The sequence below is a fragment of the Myxine glutinosa genome, unplaced genomic scaffold, assembly GCF_964187855.1.
Source record: "Myxine glutinosa unplaced genomic scaffold, kmMyxGlut1.1 SCAFFOLD_3903, whole genome shotgun sequence".
NCBI classification, from domain to species: domain Eukaryota; kingdom Metazoa; phylum Chordata; class Myxini; order Myxiniformes; family Myxinidae; genus Myxine; species Myxine glutinosa.
Window position 1 is genome coordinate 1 of NW_027619995.1, and position 18261 is coordinate 18261.

An 18261-nucleotide genomic window follows, 5' to 3' on the forward strand; every position below is an offset into this window, starting at 1 on the left:
CATAAAACAGTTTGTGTGTGTGTAATGTTGTAATGTGTGTAATGTACGGGTCTCCCTTCCCCGCCCGGCAACGCCGGTACTGGAGGGCGTCACAGGATCGGTGAGTCTCCAAAATCCGCTTCATGCTGTTGCGAAGATGCAGGACGATGTCGCGATTGTTGTGCTGCTCTCCGACCATGAGAACTGCAACGTCATTGTTGACTGGCCCTCCCCTTCCCTCCCCCTTCCCCCTCCATCCTCCCTTCCCCCTCCACCCTACCCCCTCCCCTTCTCCCCTCACCCTCCCTTTGCCCCCTCCCCCTCCCTTTTCCCCCTCCCCCTCCCTTTTCCCCTCACCCTCCCTTTGCCCCCTCCCCCTCCATTTCCCCCTCCCCCTCCCTTTCCCCCTCCCCCTCCCTTTTCCCCCTCCCCCTCCCTTTCCCCCTCCCTTTTCCCCCTCCCCCTCCCTTTCCCCCTCCCCCTCCCTTTTCCCCCTCCCCCTCCCTTTCCCCCTCCCCCTCCCTTTTCCCCCTCCCCCTCCCTTTCCCCCTCCCCCTCCCCCTCCCTTTCCCCCTCCCCCTCCCTTTTCCCCCTCCCCCTCCCTTTTCCCCCTCCCCCTTCCCCACCCCCCCTTCCCCCTCCCCCTCCCTTTTCCCCCTCCCCTCCCTTTTCCCCCTCCCCCTCCCTTTTCCCCCTCCCCCTCCCTTTTCCCCCTCCCCCTCCCTTTTCCCCTCCCCCTCCCTTTTCCCCCTCCCCCTCCCTTTTCCCCCTCCCCCTCCCTTTTCCCCCTCCCCCTCCCTTTTCCCCTCCCCCTCCCTTTTCCCCTCCCCCTCCCTTTCCCCTCCCCCCCTTTTCCCCCTCCCCCTCCCCCCTTTTCCCCCTCCCCCTCCCCCCCTTTTCCCCCTCCCCTCCCCCCTCCCCCTCCCCCCTCCCCCTCCCCCCCTCCCCCCTCCCCTCCCCCCTCCCCCCCCTCACCCCTCCCCTCCCCCCCCCTCACCCCTCCCCTCCCCCCCTCACCCCTCCCCCTCCCCCCTCCCCCTCCCCCCTCCTCCCCCCCTCCCCCTCCCCCCTCCCCCTCCCCCTCCCCCTCCCACCCCTCCCCCTCCCACCCCTCCCCCTCCCCCTCCCACCCCTCCCCCTCCCCCTCCCACCCCTCCCCCTCCCACCCCTCCCCCTCCCCCCCCCACCCCTCCCCCTCCCCCTCCCCCTCCCCCTCCCCCTCCCACCCCTCCCCCTCCCCCTCCCACCCCTCCCCCTCCCCCTCCCACCCCTCCCCCTCCCCCTCCCACCCCTCCCCCTCCCCCTCCCACCCCTCCCCCTCCCCCTCCCACCCCTCCCCCTCCCCCTCCCCCTCCCCCTCCCACCCCTCCCCCTCCCCCTCCCCCTCCCCCTCCTCCCCCTCCCACCCCTCCCCCTCCCACCCCTCCCCCTCCCCCTCCCATCCCTCCCCCTCCCCTCTCCCCCCCCTCTCCCCCCCCCTCCCCTAACCCTAACCCTAACCCTAACACGCACGTGATTGTGCGTACCTCTAGGCCTTAATGCTGATATATCATAAGTGCTAAATGTCTTTTTAGGTAGGAATTCAGGTTAATTGGACATTTATTCTTTGAAACCACCTCAATATTTCCTCCAACCTCTGAAAGTCCTTTCATCATCATGCAGCAGGTCTCCACCTTGAGGTAAAGTAGATTATTACATATTCATGACCTCTTGGAAGGCTGTCACAACTTCCTGTCTCCAGAGGATGGTAGATTGCATCAAGACAAAAGCAAGCACGATGGTTCGTAACCGATAAAGCATCCTTAAATAAATGACCAGTTGCAGGAAAAAAAGGTTGCAGTTGAAAAGAGTCACAACAGTCACGACAATATTTTGTATCAGTATAAAATGCAATAAAATGAAGTTGGAATTTTCCACTGAAGGAAACAATGGGGAGAATCTGCATCTGTTGAACCCCACCCTTCATTATTTGTAAATAAATTTTATTATGAATAATTTTTTTTTGAATAATTTGTTGTCCTGCTCCTTGCCTATCCACTGAGACACTAATTTCACATCAGAGATAATGGATTTGTCACTTTTTTTTCTTTTCTTTTTTTTGTATACTGAATCGAGGCTCGTGAAAGAGCTGACAACCGCGAGGGAAAGACAGCACAGGGGGACCACGAGGGAAAGACAGCACAGGGGGACCTCGAGGAAAAGACAGTGCAGGGGGACCACGAGGGAAAGACAGCACAGGGGGACCTCGAGGAAAAGACAGTGCAGGGGACCACGAGGGAAAGACATCACAGAGGGACTGCGAGGGAAAGACAGTACAGGCGGACCACGAGGGAAAGACATCACAGAGGGACTGCGAGGGAAAGACAGTACAGGCGGACCACGAGGGAAAGACAGCACATGGGGGACCACGAGGGAAAGACAGTACAGGCGGACCACGAGGGAAAGACAGCACATGGGGGACCGTGAGGGAAAGACAGCACAGGGGGACCGTGAGGGAAAGACATCACAGAGGGACTGCGAGGGAAAGACAGTACAGGCGGACCACGAGGGAAAGACAGCACATGGGGGGACCACGAGGGAAAGACAGTACAGGCGGGCCACGAGGGAAAGACAGCACATGGGGGACCGTGAGGGAAAGACAGCACAGGGGGACCACGAGGGAAAGACAGCACAGGGGGGACCGTGAGGGAAAGACAGCACATGGGGGACCGTGAGGGAAAGACAGCACAGGGGGACCGCGAGGGAGACAGCACAGGGGGACCACGAGGGAAAGACAGCACATGGGGGACCGTGAGGGAAAGACAGCACATGGGGGACCGCGAGGGAAAGACAGCACAGGGGGACCGCGAGGGAAAGACAGCACATGGGGGACCGCGAGGGAAAGACAGCACAGGGGGACCGTGAGGGAAAGACAGCACATGGGGGACCACGAGGGAAAGACAGCACATGGGGACCGCGAGGGAAAGACAGCACATGGGGGACCGCGAGGGAAAGACAGCACAGGGGGACCGCGAGGGAAAGACAGCACAGGGGGACCGCGAGGGAAAGACAGTACAGGGGGACCGCGAGGGAAAGACAGTACAGGCGGACCGCGAGTGAAAGACAGCACATGGGGGACCACGAGGGAAAGACAGCACATGGGGGACCGTGAGGGAAAGACAGTACAGGGGGACCACGAGGGAAAGACAGCACAGGGGGACCGTGAGGGAAAGACAGCACAGGGGGACCGTGAGGGAAAGACAGCACAGGGGGACCGCGAGGGAAAGACAGCACATGGGGGACCGTGAGGGAAAGACAGCACATGGGGGACCGCGAGGGAAAGACAGTACAGGGGGACCGCGAGGGAAAGCCAGCACATGGGGGGCCGCGAGGGAAAGACAGCACAGGGGGACCGTGAGGGAAAGACAGCACAGGGGGACTGCGAGGGAAAGACAGCACAGGGGGACCGCGAGGGAAAGACAGTACAGGGGGACCGCGAGGGAAGACAGCACATGGGGGACCGTGAGGGAAAGACAGCACCGGGGTACCACGAGGGAAAGACAGCACATGGGGGACCGCGAGGGAAAGACAGTACAGGGGACCGCGAGGGAAAGACAGCACATGGGGGACCGTGAGGGAAAGGACAGGACAGGGGGACCGCGAGGGAAAGACAGCACATGGGGGACCGCCAGGGAAAGACAGCACAGGGGGACCACGAGGGAAAGACAGCACATGGGGGACCGCGAGGGAAAGACAGCACATGGGGGACCGCGAGGGAAAGACAGCACATGGGGGACCGCGAGGGAAAGACAGCACATGGGGGACCGCGAGGGAAAGACAGCACATGGGGACCACGAGGGAAAGACAGCACATGGGGACCGCGAGGGACAGACAGCACATGGGGGACCGCGAGGGAAAGACAGCACAGGGGGACCACGAGGGAAAGACAGCACAGGGGGACCGCGAGGGAAAGACAGCACAGGGGGACCGCGAGGGAAAGACAGCACAGGGGGACCACGAGGGAAAGACAGTACAGGCAGCCCACGAGGGAAAGACAGCACATGGGGGACCACGAGGGAAAGACAGCACATGGGGGACCGCGAGGGAAAGACAGTACAGGGGGACCACGAGGGAAAGACATCACAGAGGGACTGCCCTTTGAGCCCGCCCTTTGAGACACTCTGTGTGTGTGTGTGTGTGTGTGTGTGTGTGTGTGTGTGTGTGTGTGTGTGTGTGTGTGTGTGTGTGTGTGTGTGCATGTCTTTTTTATTATTTGATATTGCCCGCCACAAAGCCTTAGGCCACTCGAGATGGGGGCTACACAAAGAAAACAAAAGCAGAACAACCATCCCCTTGGATTGAAACAAGACAAATGTAAAAAGTTGTCTCTTCACAGAACAAAAAGGGGTTAACTAGTCTTCTTCGAGACAACAGTGCCTCTACCCACATTAAATATGTCCGTGTGTGTGTGTGTGTCCCCATGTGTGTGTGTGTGTGTGTGTGTGTGTGTGTGTGTGTGTGTGTGTGTGTGTGTCCCCATGTGTGTGTGTGTCCCCATGTGTGTGTGTGTCCCCATGTGTGTGTGTGCCCCCATGTGTGTGTGTGTCTGTGTCCCTGTGTGTGTGTGTGTGTGTGTGTATGTCACTGTGTGTGTGTGTGTGTCCCCATGTGTGTGTGTCCCCCCATGTGTGTGTGTGTCCTCATGTGTGTGTGTGTGTGTATGTCACTGTGTGTGTGTGTGTCCCCGTGTGTGTGTGTGTCCCCGTGTGTGTGTGTGCCCCCGTGTGTGTGTGTGTGTTTGTGTGTGTGTGTGTGTGTCCATGTGTGTGTGTGTCCATGTGTGTGTGTGTCCATGTGTGTGTGTGTCCATGTGTGTGTGTGTGTCCCCATGTGTGTGTGTGTGCCCCCATGTGTGTGTGTGTCCCCATGTGTGTGTGTCCCCAAGTGTGTGGTTCTGTGTGTGTGTCCCTGTGTGTGTGTTTGTGTGTCCCCATGTGTGTGTGTGCCCCCATGTGTGTGTTTGTGTGTGTGTGTGTCGTTGTGTCCCTGTGTGTGTGTGTGTGTGTGTGTGTGTATGTCACTGTGTGTGTGTGTGTGTGTCCCCGTGTGTCACTGTGTGTGTGTGTGTGTGTGTGTGTGTGTGTGTGTGTGTGTGTGTGCGTGTGTGTGTCCGTGTGTGTGTCCGTGTGTGTGCAGTGTCCGTGTAACCGACTGTAACCTTTTTACCATTTGCGTTTGTCATCAAATTTTAACCAAAGCTTTATCATGAGAATATGGAGAAGGCAAATTAATAATTTTGTCAAAATGTCAAAAGTTAGCATCACATTAAATCATCAATTTTCATGCCATTGACCTGAAATTTTAATAATTTTCATATTGGGTCAAATTTTTAGATGTAAAGCTCAAAGGTCAAGGCTGCATGAAATCATCAATTTTCATTTTGTATTTTTAAAATTATTTTCGTTATATTGAGCATATGGAAGAAGAAGAAGATGTCTGAATACAAACTGACGCGAACGGGCTTTGCTTTTTCAGATGCTTTCTGGTTTAGCAGTTGCAACTGCCAGGGTCTCCGAGAGCCAGAATGGGCCCCGGGGAAATACCATGTGCCCGGCCCCCTTAATCAGGGCCTCCTTCAAAATTTTTTTTTTGGTCAGACCAAACACATGCCACGGTTAAGGGAAATCAATTTGTTATATTTTTTTCTATTTTTTGTAGGTGCTGAAAACACTCCCCTACCTCCACCTAATAAGGAAAATTTATATCAAAGTCAGGCACAAAGTTCCCCCTCCCTTTATATGAGGGATCATTTCCCTGTGTGCAACTTTAACATGGTGACTGAAAATACGTTTCTCAGCTTCTACTGGATGAAATCGTCTGCAAATGTTAGAAGTAAATGCTTTGTACGTGAAGGTAATATGTTCCAAATTTCAGCAACGTCCGTTCACGCATTCTTGAGTTTTATTTAGAAAACCCTCGAAATCACGTTTGTGTCTGTCCGTCCGTCCGTCCGCCCGTCCGCACAAAATGTGTTGGTGCTCATATCTCAAGGGCTATACATTGAAACTAGCTGAAACTTGAAATATACATCGGCTAATCGGTCTAGTTAATGGCTTTTAAAACAAATTACAACAAAGTGCTATACTTTTTCCTTTAAAATTATATATATATAAATATATATACATAAATCTATAAAAATATATACATACTTTATAACTCTTCAAAATGTTATTACCCAAATCTAATGTACATATACACATACACTTAGTTGAATTTACTAATGAGCTGTGAGATTCCGAAGCAGTCACTTTGAGGATGGCCAGCTTAAAGCAAATTTGGAGGCCATCACTAGCCCAAGCAGAGGCTAGAATCCCTTTCTAAACCCTAACCCTCTTTTGGGTCTCACGATCTGCCATAATCTTTCCTGGGAAAACCACATTTCCAAGCTGGTCTCCAAGGCCAGTCGCTGACTGGGTATCCTCCGTCGTGCGAAGTCCTTCCTTGGCACACCTGAGCTCCTCACCACATGCAAGACTTTCATCCGCAGCTCAATGGAATACTGCCCCCCCCCCCCTCTGGGCTGGTGCTCCTGCCTCACACCTAGCTCGTGTTCACGCTGTTGAAACCAAAGCGTTCAGAATCATTGGAATCTCCCGCGATGAAGCTGATTCTGAGGGCCTTTCACTCTCTCACTGCAGGCAGGTTGGTGGTGTATCTGTCTTCTACCGACTCCTCTCCGGCCTTGCTCCCCCAGCTCTGTCTGTGCTCTGCCCCTTCCCCCCCAAATATTCCTACAGGTCGCACAAGATCTGCCTGCAACCCTCTTCTGGTGAAACTGCCTAAATCAAGACTCTCTGCTCACCTTCACTCCTTCATTCCTCTTTTCTCCCGCCTCTGGAACAAACTCCCTCACTCTCTTCAATCCCACTCCTCCCTCCAGGTCTTTAAAACAGCTGTTCACCACCATCTCTTATCTTCCCCCATCCAAAAGCTTGATCTTTTCTATCCCCGTTAATTCATCCCAGATCCACATCTTTCAATCCCAGACTTCATTCCTGAAATTCCTTGTCGTGTCAATTTGTTTTATACCGTATACCCCTCCCCCCCCCTACCCAGCCTTCTCCCTTCCACAGATCTCCCGATGTCCCTGTTCTCTACTGTTGTGCTTGTGTGCTTCCCTCTCTCTCCCCATCTTGTCTCACCCTCCCTTTATTGTTTTACGTGTCCGTTTATGTTTTTTATATGCTAATATGTGTTTGATGTGCTAGCTCTTAAACGAGCCTCGATCTTGCATTAAAAAAAGAAGCCCTGTGCTGGTTATCAGGATTTCAACCTAAAATGCACCCCTTGGGATTTGCCAATGATGTTGAAATGAATGAACGGATTGTGGAGCAGACACGTACAACTTATGAAATCGGAATTTATTGAATGCAAGACTCAGGCATAATACACGTATATGGCCAAGGATCCAGTGGATGAAGACGGGTGCTGAAGGATGAGAATATCAGTCCGGAGATTCACACACACGTCCCCTCAGGTATGAACCAGAAAAAAATTGTTCAGTGCTTCCAGTCAATCGTCATCGAGGGCACAGTTCAGAGCAGGGAAAAACAAAACAGAGCAGCACTGGTCAGTACAGAGAAGGGCCCATGTCGGGCAGAGATTGTGGCTCAGAAAAACATGCTTGGCAAACGAGCACAGCTCCTGCACAAACAAAGGTTCCAGGTGAAAGGGAGACAGATGCGAATGAGTGTCCATGGATAAATAAATAAACAAAACAGAAAGAAAAAAAAAAAAAACAATTGCACTTGTCGGGTGCTCAAATTAATGTTCCCTCCTCCTCCCGCTCCGACATGAATACAAGACAGGAGCCCGCACAATCGCTCAAGGCTTCAATGTTTAGATTTCAGATCATGGGGGTTCCCAGAGGGGGTTTCCCCCTTGATAATTTGGATCCCTACTCGTCCCTTATTTACCAACCGATTGTTGTGAACCCAATACAGTCCTACACGATGGTTTGCAGGATCGCCCGGTTTTAGGTGTTTCGATTTCGTATCACAACGCTCCAGGGGATGGCGGGAGGGGGCAAAATCGCCAGTGTTCTGAACTATACCCACAAGAGATAACCGTCAGCCCACTCAGGGCTATTAATGAGTGCCCTTCCAGTTTCACCGGCGGGGACTATAGGTTTGCTCTTCGTCTGTCCGTCCATCCATCCGTCTCTCCAAACTGTGGTTTTCAGACTCTTTTTCCCATACCCTTCATCATATTCAACTGAAACCCGGTATATGGCTTTATTATGATAAGTTACAGAACAAGTTCAAATTTCAGGGTATTTCGTCAATTTTTCAGAGTTATGCTCTTTTTGGACTTAAAAAAGATCGCACCTCAGTTCTGTATCCAGTAACGATGCACAACAACATCTTTCGGGGACATCCCCTTATGCCAATCTCCTCCCAAACATCCTTCCCTTCTCCCTTTCTCACTCCGACCATCTTCCGTTGTCTACTTGTCCTAGTTTTTATTCTCTCAATTTAATCCCCTCCTCCCTCCCTCTGCTTCCCCTAAATAATCATAATAAACAAGCATTCTGAGTATTGCGCTGCAATACATGTCGACTAGCGGCAGTCTGTCGTCCGGGAAACTGTTGGCAAAATTCCCAAAGTTCAAAGTGCCATAACTTTGTCAAAAATGATCGAAACGTCGTGACGTTCGAACTTGATCTGTAACTTATCATGAGGAAACCATGTGCCAAGTTTGAAATCATTAGCATTAAGCGTTTAGGAAGAAAAAAAAAGTCTGGAAAACTGTTCTTTGCGTGACGGACGGACTGACGGACAGACCGACAGACGGGGGGACGGAGTGCAAACCTATAGTCACCTCCGGTGTACACCGGTAGGGGACTAATAATAATAACCCCTAAATCATGCAGGAGATAAATAATAGTCCGTTTTGAAATACACCGACATTACTCACACAACCATAACAACAACCTTGACACACGTATGATACTCGAGTTGATATTCCTTTTCAGCGATCTCTCCAACACTTTTCCCCCCACAAATTTCGTGTCGTTTGTCCTTCTGATGAAGTCATTAAGGTAGAAGCAGCAGTCTCCCAAACTGGTGTTTTGAAGTCCAGGTGACCGCTGCACTCCGATCAAAAATCCACGTGATCCCATCGACGTGGACAGAAGCCCTCCTTTTGGGCGGTGGTCCACGGTAATGCTTTGTAATGGTCTTTCCATAGATCTTTCAAAGAATGTGGTGTACTTGCGTGTGTCCTCTCCTGCCTAAAGAGCAAAAAGGCGGCCTCGGTTATCTGTCAAGGGACGGATGCCCTATTGCCCTTGTTGTTTTTCGCGTTATCAAGTTGGATCATGACATCATCATCCGAACAATGAATGGAAAGTGCTGAAACACTCCCGTGATATCCATCTATCTTTGTCTCTGTGTCCTCATGCCAGTCACGTGACCACGATGTCTCTCTCTATCTCTCTCTCTCTCTCTCTCTCTTTTTTTTTCCATGCCATGTCTCAAATTCTCGTTCAGATCATACTGCCAATGTCCCAGGCATATTTGCAGCAAGGCACGGTGGCCTGCCAGCTGGCAGTTGACACACTATCTCCCGCTTGGCTTCGGTCAACTCGACTGCAACTGAATTATTGTAACCGATGGAACATCGCGTTCTCCCAAGTAGAGATACAAAAAAAAAGTTTAAAAGTAATAAATCTTTCTGTCTCGAAAGCTTTTCGTTCCAGTCCCAGCCCCTTGGCCCTTTCCCAGTTTCTCTGAATGTACAATTCAGGAGAAATCAAATGCAGCTCTGCAGAGTGAATCGCTTATCCTGAGTCTATTACCAATTTGAACCGTCGTGCCCCCACCCCTCCCCACTCTACCCCCTTGCCCCCACCCTCTTATGGCCTTTGGGCTGCCAGTAGATTTGATTGTGATTACATTTTCGAATTTCCAACAGGGAAGAGTCAACAGGGAAGAGTTTCAGAACAAAGTAGAAGCATGTACTCGACATTTTGGACATTTTGTTAAGAACATTTTGTTCTTGGCTGAAAGGTAGACGTGACAGGGTCATTTGGGACGACGGAGGGAGGGACGAGGGGAGACAAACCGAAAGGATGATTTTATTATCCGGGTATCTAAATATTACGTATGCAAAATGATGGAAATTTTCAACGGAGAACAATATTCCAAACCTTTTCCCTTTGGTTCCTCCACTTGTCGCAATCCTCTGCTCCCATATTCCCCTGTTTATGGGGTCATACAAACTTTTGTAGGGGGGGGGGGGGGGCAAGGGAGGAGACAAAAAGGGTCTGTATTAACATTTTCAAAATGCAGGAAATGTACAAATCATCTCAAGCGTGGGTTTAAAAAGATAAATCCATTTTCGACACTGCAGTTCATGTTTGTGCAAAAATATTCATTCATATTACTTAGCAAAGGCTGGCAGGTATGCACACTCACCTGTAAGCTGTGTAGCATGGGTTCGAATCTCGGCCCAGCCGTAAACGGCCGTCCTGGTGCCTTGCATGCAGGATACATGGGATAGATAGATAGACTAAGTTTGAACACTCGTTGTCCGACACTACCACTGGTAGTTGGTGGACGTTATAAAGACCCCACACTGTCCTGGGCGACTTGGAGGAGGCCACCCTTACCTGGCTCATCCAAATTCCGTCCGCGTTCAGTTGGAAGTCAGGCCTGGCTAGCCGGTTCGTGAAAGACTTGGCCTAAAAACGTTTCCGCAGGTAGGTAGGATTATTGTTGGTGACATATAAGAGGAAGAAGAGTTCGTTATGAGGCAGAAGAGAAGTTGTTTAAGCATAAATATTCTCAAATAAAATTAATTAAGTAAATAAAAATTACATACATGAAAGAAATCACAGTTTTTATCATTGAAACACGAATCCAGACTGACCACTTATATTGATCATTGGTTGTGTATTCCGTGTAAATTTAAACGGGAATCTAGACATACCACTTATATTGATCATAGGCTGTGTGTATTCTGTCATGTATGCAGTGCAAATGTTCACCGTTGTATCCCTACACCGGGACCGGGTTGTATCCCTACGCCAGAGCTCGGATGGCACTGCTGTGAATCGGGCCTTGAACGGCAGAGTGAATAAACGCGTACGACAATTGATCGTAGTTTGTCGAGATACTTTACATGGCGACGAGGATAAACATCTAGACCATGACTTCTTTCGGCCATATCGATGAATTCGACCCTCATGAGGGGGATTTTGACACGTATTCTGAGCGGTTGTCTTTCTACTTCGAGGCGAACGGCATTGCGACCGAAGGCCGGATGAAGGCCGTCTTCCTGTCCGTTTGCGGAGGTGAGACGTTCACACGTTAAAAACCTGGTTCGTCATCGGACAATCGAGGAGCTCACGTATGCAGAGCTCAAGGCCGCTTTGAAGGAACATTGCAATCCATCTCCTTCAGTCATCCTGTGTCGGTTTAATTTTTACATGTGCAGACAGCAGCAAGGTCAGTCGATCGCAGACTTCATTGCACACCTCAAAAAAACTGTCACATCTGTGTGAGTTTGGGGACACGATCGATGACATTCTTCGTGATTTGCTGGTGGTTGTCATGTCCGATGACCGCACTCGTAGACGCCTGCTTGCTGAGAGAAGACTGACGTTCCAAAATGCCAGAGACACCGCCATTTCCATGGAAAGTGCTGAACGCAACGCTACAAGCATCGGTGCCACTCGCTCGTCTGGTACCAGCCCTGCTGTGAATCGGTTGGATCATGTTCAGCCAAAACGTTGGAACAAGGCTCCTCGTCAGAAGCCAGTGCAGTCTCAAACCCACAACAACTGTTTTCGGTGCAACGGAAAGCGCCCTCCGGAGACGTGTCGGTTCAAAGATGCCACCTGCCATTTCTGTTCGAAAACTGGCCATATTGCTCCAGCTTGCATCACTCGCAAATCGGGAAAAGGAAAAAGCTGCTGACAAGATTCATCAGTTTATCGGTTCGGAGGAACCCGAGCTTGACCAGGTGAGCTCTGTTTCCGACAACTCAGAATCGTATGACCTGCTTCATATTGATTCTCACCATAGGCGGGACCCTCTTCTTGCCAATGTTGTCGTCAACAATCGACCATTGCAAATGGAGGTCGACACTGGTGCGGCCGTCTCGCTCATCAGCCACGCTGTTTTCACAAACCTGTGGAGTGATGCTGACCGACCCCATCTGAAACCTACTACCTATGGACTCTCCACCTATACAGGTGAGAAGATTGTTCCCTGCGGTACATGTGACGTCACGGTGGGCTACGATAACCGTGAGTTTCACCTACCCCTGATCGTCATTCCTGGAAAGGGCCCTTCCTTACTCGGCAGGAGCTGGTTGAGCATAATTCGACTGAAGTGGGAAAGCATTCATCAACTCCGGGCAGCCAACGTTTCTCCTACCGCAGCATACACACTCAAAAATGTGCTGGATACGTACCCGGATGTCTTCAAGGATGAGCTTGGAACCTTGAAAGGACATACGGCTAAACTCAGTGTTGACCGGGATGCCAATCCTATATTTTGCAGGGCTCGCCCAGTCCCTTTCGCCCTGCGTGAGCGGATTGACAAGGAACTGGATCATCTTGAAAATCTGGGGATCATCGAGCAAATCCAGTATGCCGAATGGGCGGCGCCCATCGTTCCGGTCATAAAATCGGACCAGTCCATCCGCATATGTGGAGATTATAAAATGACCGTGAACAGGTGTTCTTCATTGGATAAATATCCAATCCCGAGGATCGAAGACCTCTATGCTCGTCTCACTGGAGGCAAGACTTTTACGAAACTCGATCTCAAATCCGCCTATCTACAGCTCTGCTTGGACGAGAATTCGAAACAGTATCTTACCATCAACACGCATCGTGGGTTGTACAGGTACCACCGACTTAGTTTTGGAGTGAAATCTGCACCTGGAATTTATCAGCGTGTCATGGACAGTTTGTTTGCCGCCGAACGCAACGTCGTTTGTTACCAGGATGATATTCTGGTTACTGGTCGTACGGACGCGGAACATCTACAGAACCTGGAGAGAGTTCTGAAGAAGATTTCGGACTCCGGCCTACGTTTGCGTCGAGACAAGTGCAAGTTTATGGTGCCATCAGTCACGTACCTGGGTCATACGATTGATGCCGAGGGTCTACACCCGACAGATGAGAAAGTCCGAGCTATCAAGGATGCTCCTTCTCCACGAGATGTGACCGAATTGAAGTCATACCTCGGTTTGCTTCAGTTCTATGGTCGTTACATCCCGAATGTGACCGACGTTTTGGGCCCCCTTTATCGGCTTTTGAGGAAAGGAGTCTCCTGGAGCTGGGGGTCTACTGAACAATCAGCATTCCAGACCTCTAAGGATCTGCTGAAATCGTCCAATGTTCTCGTTCATTTTGATCCAGAGAAGGATCTTGTGCTGACACGCGATGCCTGTCGGTATGGAGTGGGGAGTGTATTATCACACGTGATGCCTGACGGTACGGAAAGACCGGTTGCATTTGCATCCAGAACGTTGTCCCCGGCAGAGAAAAACTATTCCCAACTTGACAAGGAAGGATTGGGAATCGTTTTCGGCGTCGGCAAATTTCGCCAGTACCTTCTTGGACATCATTTCACGATTCGCACTGATCACAAGCCGCTGATCAGTCTGTTTGGTCCAACTAAGGTGACATCTGACACACTACCGCCCAGGATCATCCGCTGGTCCCTGTTTCTCGCTGCTTATGACTACACCATATGTTATAAGCCCGGTTCGTCTATCACAAATGCAGATGCCATGAGTCGGTTACCCCTTCCAGAATCCGTTGATGATTCGCCTACACCAGGATCCATTATCGCACTGATGGATCATCTGGAAGATTGTGCTGTCGATTCCGGCCAGATCCGCACTCATACTCGACGAGACCCCGTTCTGTCCAGAACTGTCCAGGCTGTACAGCTTGGATGGCATTTGCTACCTGAGGGTGACCCAGATTTTGCGGCTTTTAAAGCACGTAAAAACGAACTCAGCGTGGAAAATGGTTGCCTACTCTGGGGATGTCGTGTCGTGATCCCAAAAAATCTGCGTTCCAGGGTCATGGATGAAATCCATGACTGTCACCCCGGGATTGTGAAGATGAAGTCACTCGCCAGAAACTATGTGTGGTGGCCGAATCTTGATGCTGATATCGAACATCATGTTCGACATTGTTACCCCTGCCAGAGCACCCGGAATACACCTGCGAAAGCGCCACTGCATCCCTGGGAATGGCCCAGCGAACCGTGGCATCGCCTACATCTCGATTATGCCGGGCCTATTAACGGCAGCATGATTCTAATAATTACGGACGCGCACACAAAATGGATCGATGCCTATGTGACGCGTGGTACTACGTCAGCCATTGTCATCGAAAGACTCAGACGCTGTTTCGCCACTCATGGTCTGCTCAGGATGATCGTGAGTGCTAACGGTTCGTGTTTTTCCAGGACCGAGTTTGCCGAGTTCACACGTCGGAACGGCATCAAACATAAGTTTGTCAGCCCACATCACCAGGCTTCAAATGGCTTGGCCGAACGATCCGTGGGAATCATCAAATCCGGATTGCAGAAACTTCAGGAGGGAACCCTGGAAACAAAGCTGTCTCGTCTCCTGTTCAAATACCGCATCACGCCACAATCAACAACCGGTGCAGCTCCGTCTGAGTTATTGATGAAACGACACTTGAGATCGACACTTGACAATCTCAAACCAGACATATCATCAAATGTTTATCAGAGCCAGCTTAATCAAAAGTTGGTGCACGATAAGACGTCCAACAGTCGATGTATCAACATTGGAGATCCAGTGTTTGCCCGAAATTTTGGTGCAGGTGCGACGTGGCTACCGGGGGACATCATCGAGAAGCCAGGTCCACTGTCCAGTGTGATTCGCCTGCAGGACGGCCGCGAAATTCGTCGACATCAGGACCACATAACCTACCGTCACTGTGAGTCGATGGAGCCTGTAGCATCGTCACAGTCAGGACAACAGTTCGACCCGCCACTGCCGGAGATCGTCGTGGCCGCTCCAGCCGGCTCGGATGCCCCGAAAACCTCTGCAAACGCTACACCCTTCGTGGAGACCAAAGGAATCACCTCGGACTCTGTATCCACTGGTACACCGCGACCCAAAGGAATCACCTCAGACTCTGTATCCACTGGTACACCGCGACGCTCAATGCGTGAGAGAAAAGCACCCGACCGGTTGAATCTTTGAAGATGTTTTTTTCTTCACGTTGACACATGTTTTGTTTTCACCTATTTTCATTATGCTCATAACCGTTTGCACACATATTTTCACATGTTTTGGAAATGTTGCTTTTGAAATGTCAATTCTGGAAATCTAGCACGTATTGCTCTTGGTAATTTTGGACTTAAAGGGGAGGATGTCATGTATGCAGTGCAAATGTTCACCGTTGTATCCCTACACCGGGACCGGGTTGTATCCCTACGCCAGAGCTCGGATGGCGCTGCTGTGAATCGGGCCTTGAACGGCAGAGTGAATAAACGCGTACGACAATTGATCGTAGTTTGTCGAGATACTTTACATATTCCATGTAAATTTAAATGGGAATCTAGACATACCACTTATATTGATCATAGGTTGTGTATTCCGTGTAAATTTAAATGGGAATCTAGACTGGCCACTTATATTGACCCTAGTTTGTCTGTATTCCATGTAAATGTAAGTGGGAATCTAGACATACCACTTATATAGATCCTCCGTTGTCTGTATTCCGTGTAAATTTTAATGGGAATCTAGACTGACCACTTATATTGAGCCTAGTTTGTCTGTATTCTGTGTAAATTTAAATGGGAATCTAGACTGGCCACTTATATTGACCCTAGTTTGTCTGTATTCCATGTAAATGTAAGTGGGAATCTAGACATACCACTTATATATATCCTCCGTTGTCTGTATTCCGTGTAAATTTAAATGGGAATCTAGACATACCACTTATATTGATCCTATGTTGTGTGTATTCCGTGTAAATTTAAATGGGAATCTAGACTGACCATTTATGTTGATCATCCTTTGTCTGTATTCCGTGTAAATTTAAATGGGAATCTAGACATACCACTTATATTGATCCTCCGTTGCCTGTATTCCATGTAAATTTAAATGGGAATCTAGACTGACCACTTATGTTGATCATCCTTTGTCTGTATTCCGTGTAAATTTAAATGGGAATCTAGACTGACCACTTATATTGATCCTCCGTTGCCTGTATTCCGTGTAAATTTAAATGGGAATCTAGACTGACCACTTATGTTGATCATCCTTTGTCTGTATTCCATGTAAATTTAAACGGGAATCTAGACTGACCACTTATATTGACCCTAGTTTGTCTGTATTCCATGTAAATGTAAGTGGGAATCTAGACATACCACTTATATAGATCCTCCATTGTCTGTATTCTGTGTAAATTTAAACGGGAATCTAGACATACCACATATTGATCCTCCGTTGTCTGTATTCCATGGAAATATAACTGGGAATCTAGACTGACCACTTATATTGAACCTAGTTTGTCTGTATTCCATGTAAATTTAAATGGGAATCTAGACATACCACTTGTATTGATCCAAGGTTGTCTGTATTCCGTGCAAATATAACTGGGAATCTAGACTGACCACTTATATTGATCCAAGGTTCTCTGTATTCCATGTAAATTTAAATGGGAATCTAGACTGACCACTTATATTGAGCCTAGTTTGTCTGTATTCCATTAAAATTTAAATGGGAATCTAGACTGACCACTTATATTGAGCCTAGTTTGTCTGTATTCCATGTAAATTTAAATGGGAATCTAGACTGACCACTTATATTGAACCTAGTTTGTCTGTATTCCATGTAAATTTAAATGGGAATCTAGACTGACCACTTATATTGAACCTAGTTTGTCTGTATTCCATGTAAATTTAAATGGGAATCTAGACTGACCACTTATATTGATCCTCCGTTGTCTGTATTCCGTGTAAATTTAAATGGGAATCTAGACTGACCACATATTGATCCTCCATTGTCTGTATTCCATGTAAATTTAAATGGGAATCTAGACTGACCACTTATATTGATCCTCCGTCATCTGTATTCCATGTAAATTTAAATGGGAATCTAGACTGACCACTTATATTGATCCAAGGTTGTCTGTATTCCGTGGAAATATAACTGGGAATCTAGACTGACCACTTATATTGATCCTCCGTTGTCTGTATTCCATGTAAATTTAAATGGGAATCTAGATTGACCACATATTGATCCTAGGTTATGTGTATTCCATGTAAATTTAAATGGGAATCTAGATTGACCACATATTGATCCTAGGTTATGTGTATTCTGTGTAAATGTAAATGGGAATCTAGATTGACCACTTATATTGATCCTAGGTTATGTGTATTCTGTGTAAATGTAAATGGGAATCTAGATTGAGCACTTATATTGAACCTCGTTTGTCTGTATTCCATGTAAATTTAAATGGGAATCTAGATTGACCACATATTGATCCTAGGTTATGTGTATTCTGTGTAAATGTAAATGGGAATCTCGATTGACCACTTATATTGATCCTAGGTTTTGTGTATTCTGTGTAAATGTAAATGGGAATCTTGATTGACCACTTATAATGATCCTAGGTTATGTGTATTCTGTGTAAATGTAAATGGGAATCTAGATTGACCACTTATATTGAGCCTAGTTTGTCTGTATTCCATGTAAATTTAAATGGGAATCTAGATTGACCACTTATATTGATCCTAGGTTATGTGTATTCTGTGTAAATGTGAATGGGAATCTAGATTGACCACTTATATTGATCCTAGGTTATGTGTATTCTGTGTAAATGTAAATGGGAATCTAGATTGACCACTCACATTGAACCTAGTTTGTCTGTATTCCATGTAAATGTAAATGGGAATCTCGATTGACCACTTATATTGATCCTAGGTTATGTGTATTCTGTGTAAATACAACAACACACAACAACATGCATTTTAAGGCCATTTTCCCTGCTAGAGCGGGGGTTAGCCTTGCGGGCCCCATGACAATCTTCTCCATTTTGCCCTATTTTCTGCATCTCTCCTTGTTAACCCCCTTGCCAGCATTTCTTCTTCCACCATCTTTAGCCAAGTCTTTCTCGGTCTTCCCCGTCCTCTACTTCCTTCTACATTAATTTCCATCACTCTTCTCAACCAGTCACTTTCATCCTTCCTCAACACATGACCAAACCATCTCAACCTGTTCCTCTTCACA

At 48.7% G+C, this 18261-nt stretch overlaps 1 long non-coding RNA gene across 1 annotated transcript; it reads right to left on the minus strand.

Moving 5' to 3' along the window:
- Positions 1-7366: 7366 nt before the first annotated feature.
- LOC144889446 (uncharacterized) lies at positions 7367-10554 on the minus strand. The gene is made up of 3 exons (XR_013621746.1): positions 10437-10554; positions 10169-10240; positions 7367-7662 (listed from the first exon to the last, which is right to left on the minus strand). It is a non-coding gene; the product is annotated as an uncharacterized LOC144889446 (long non-coding RNA).
- Between the last annotated feature and the right edge of the window lie 7707 nt (positions 10555-18261).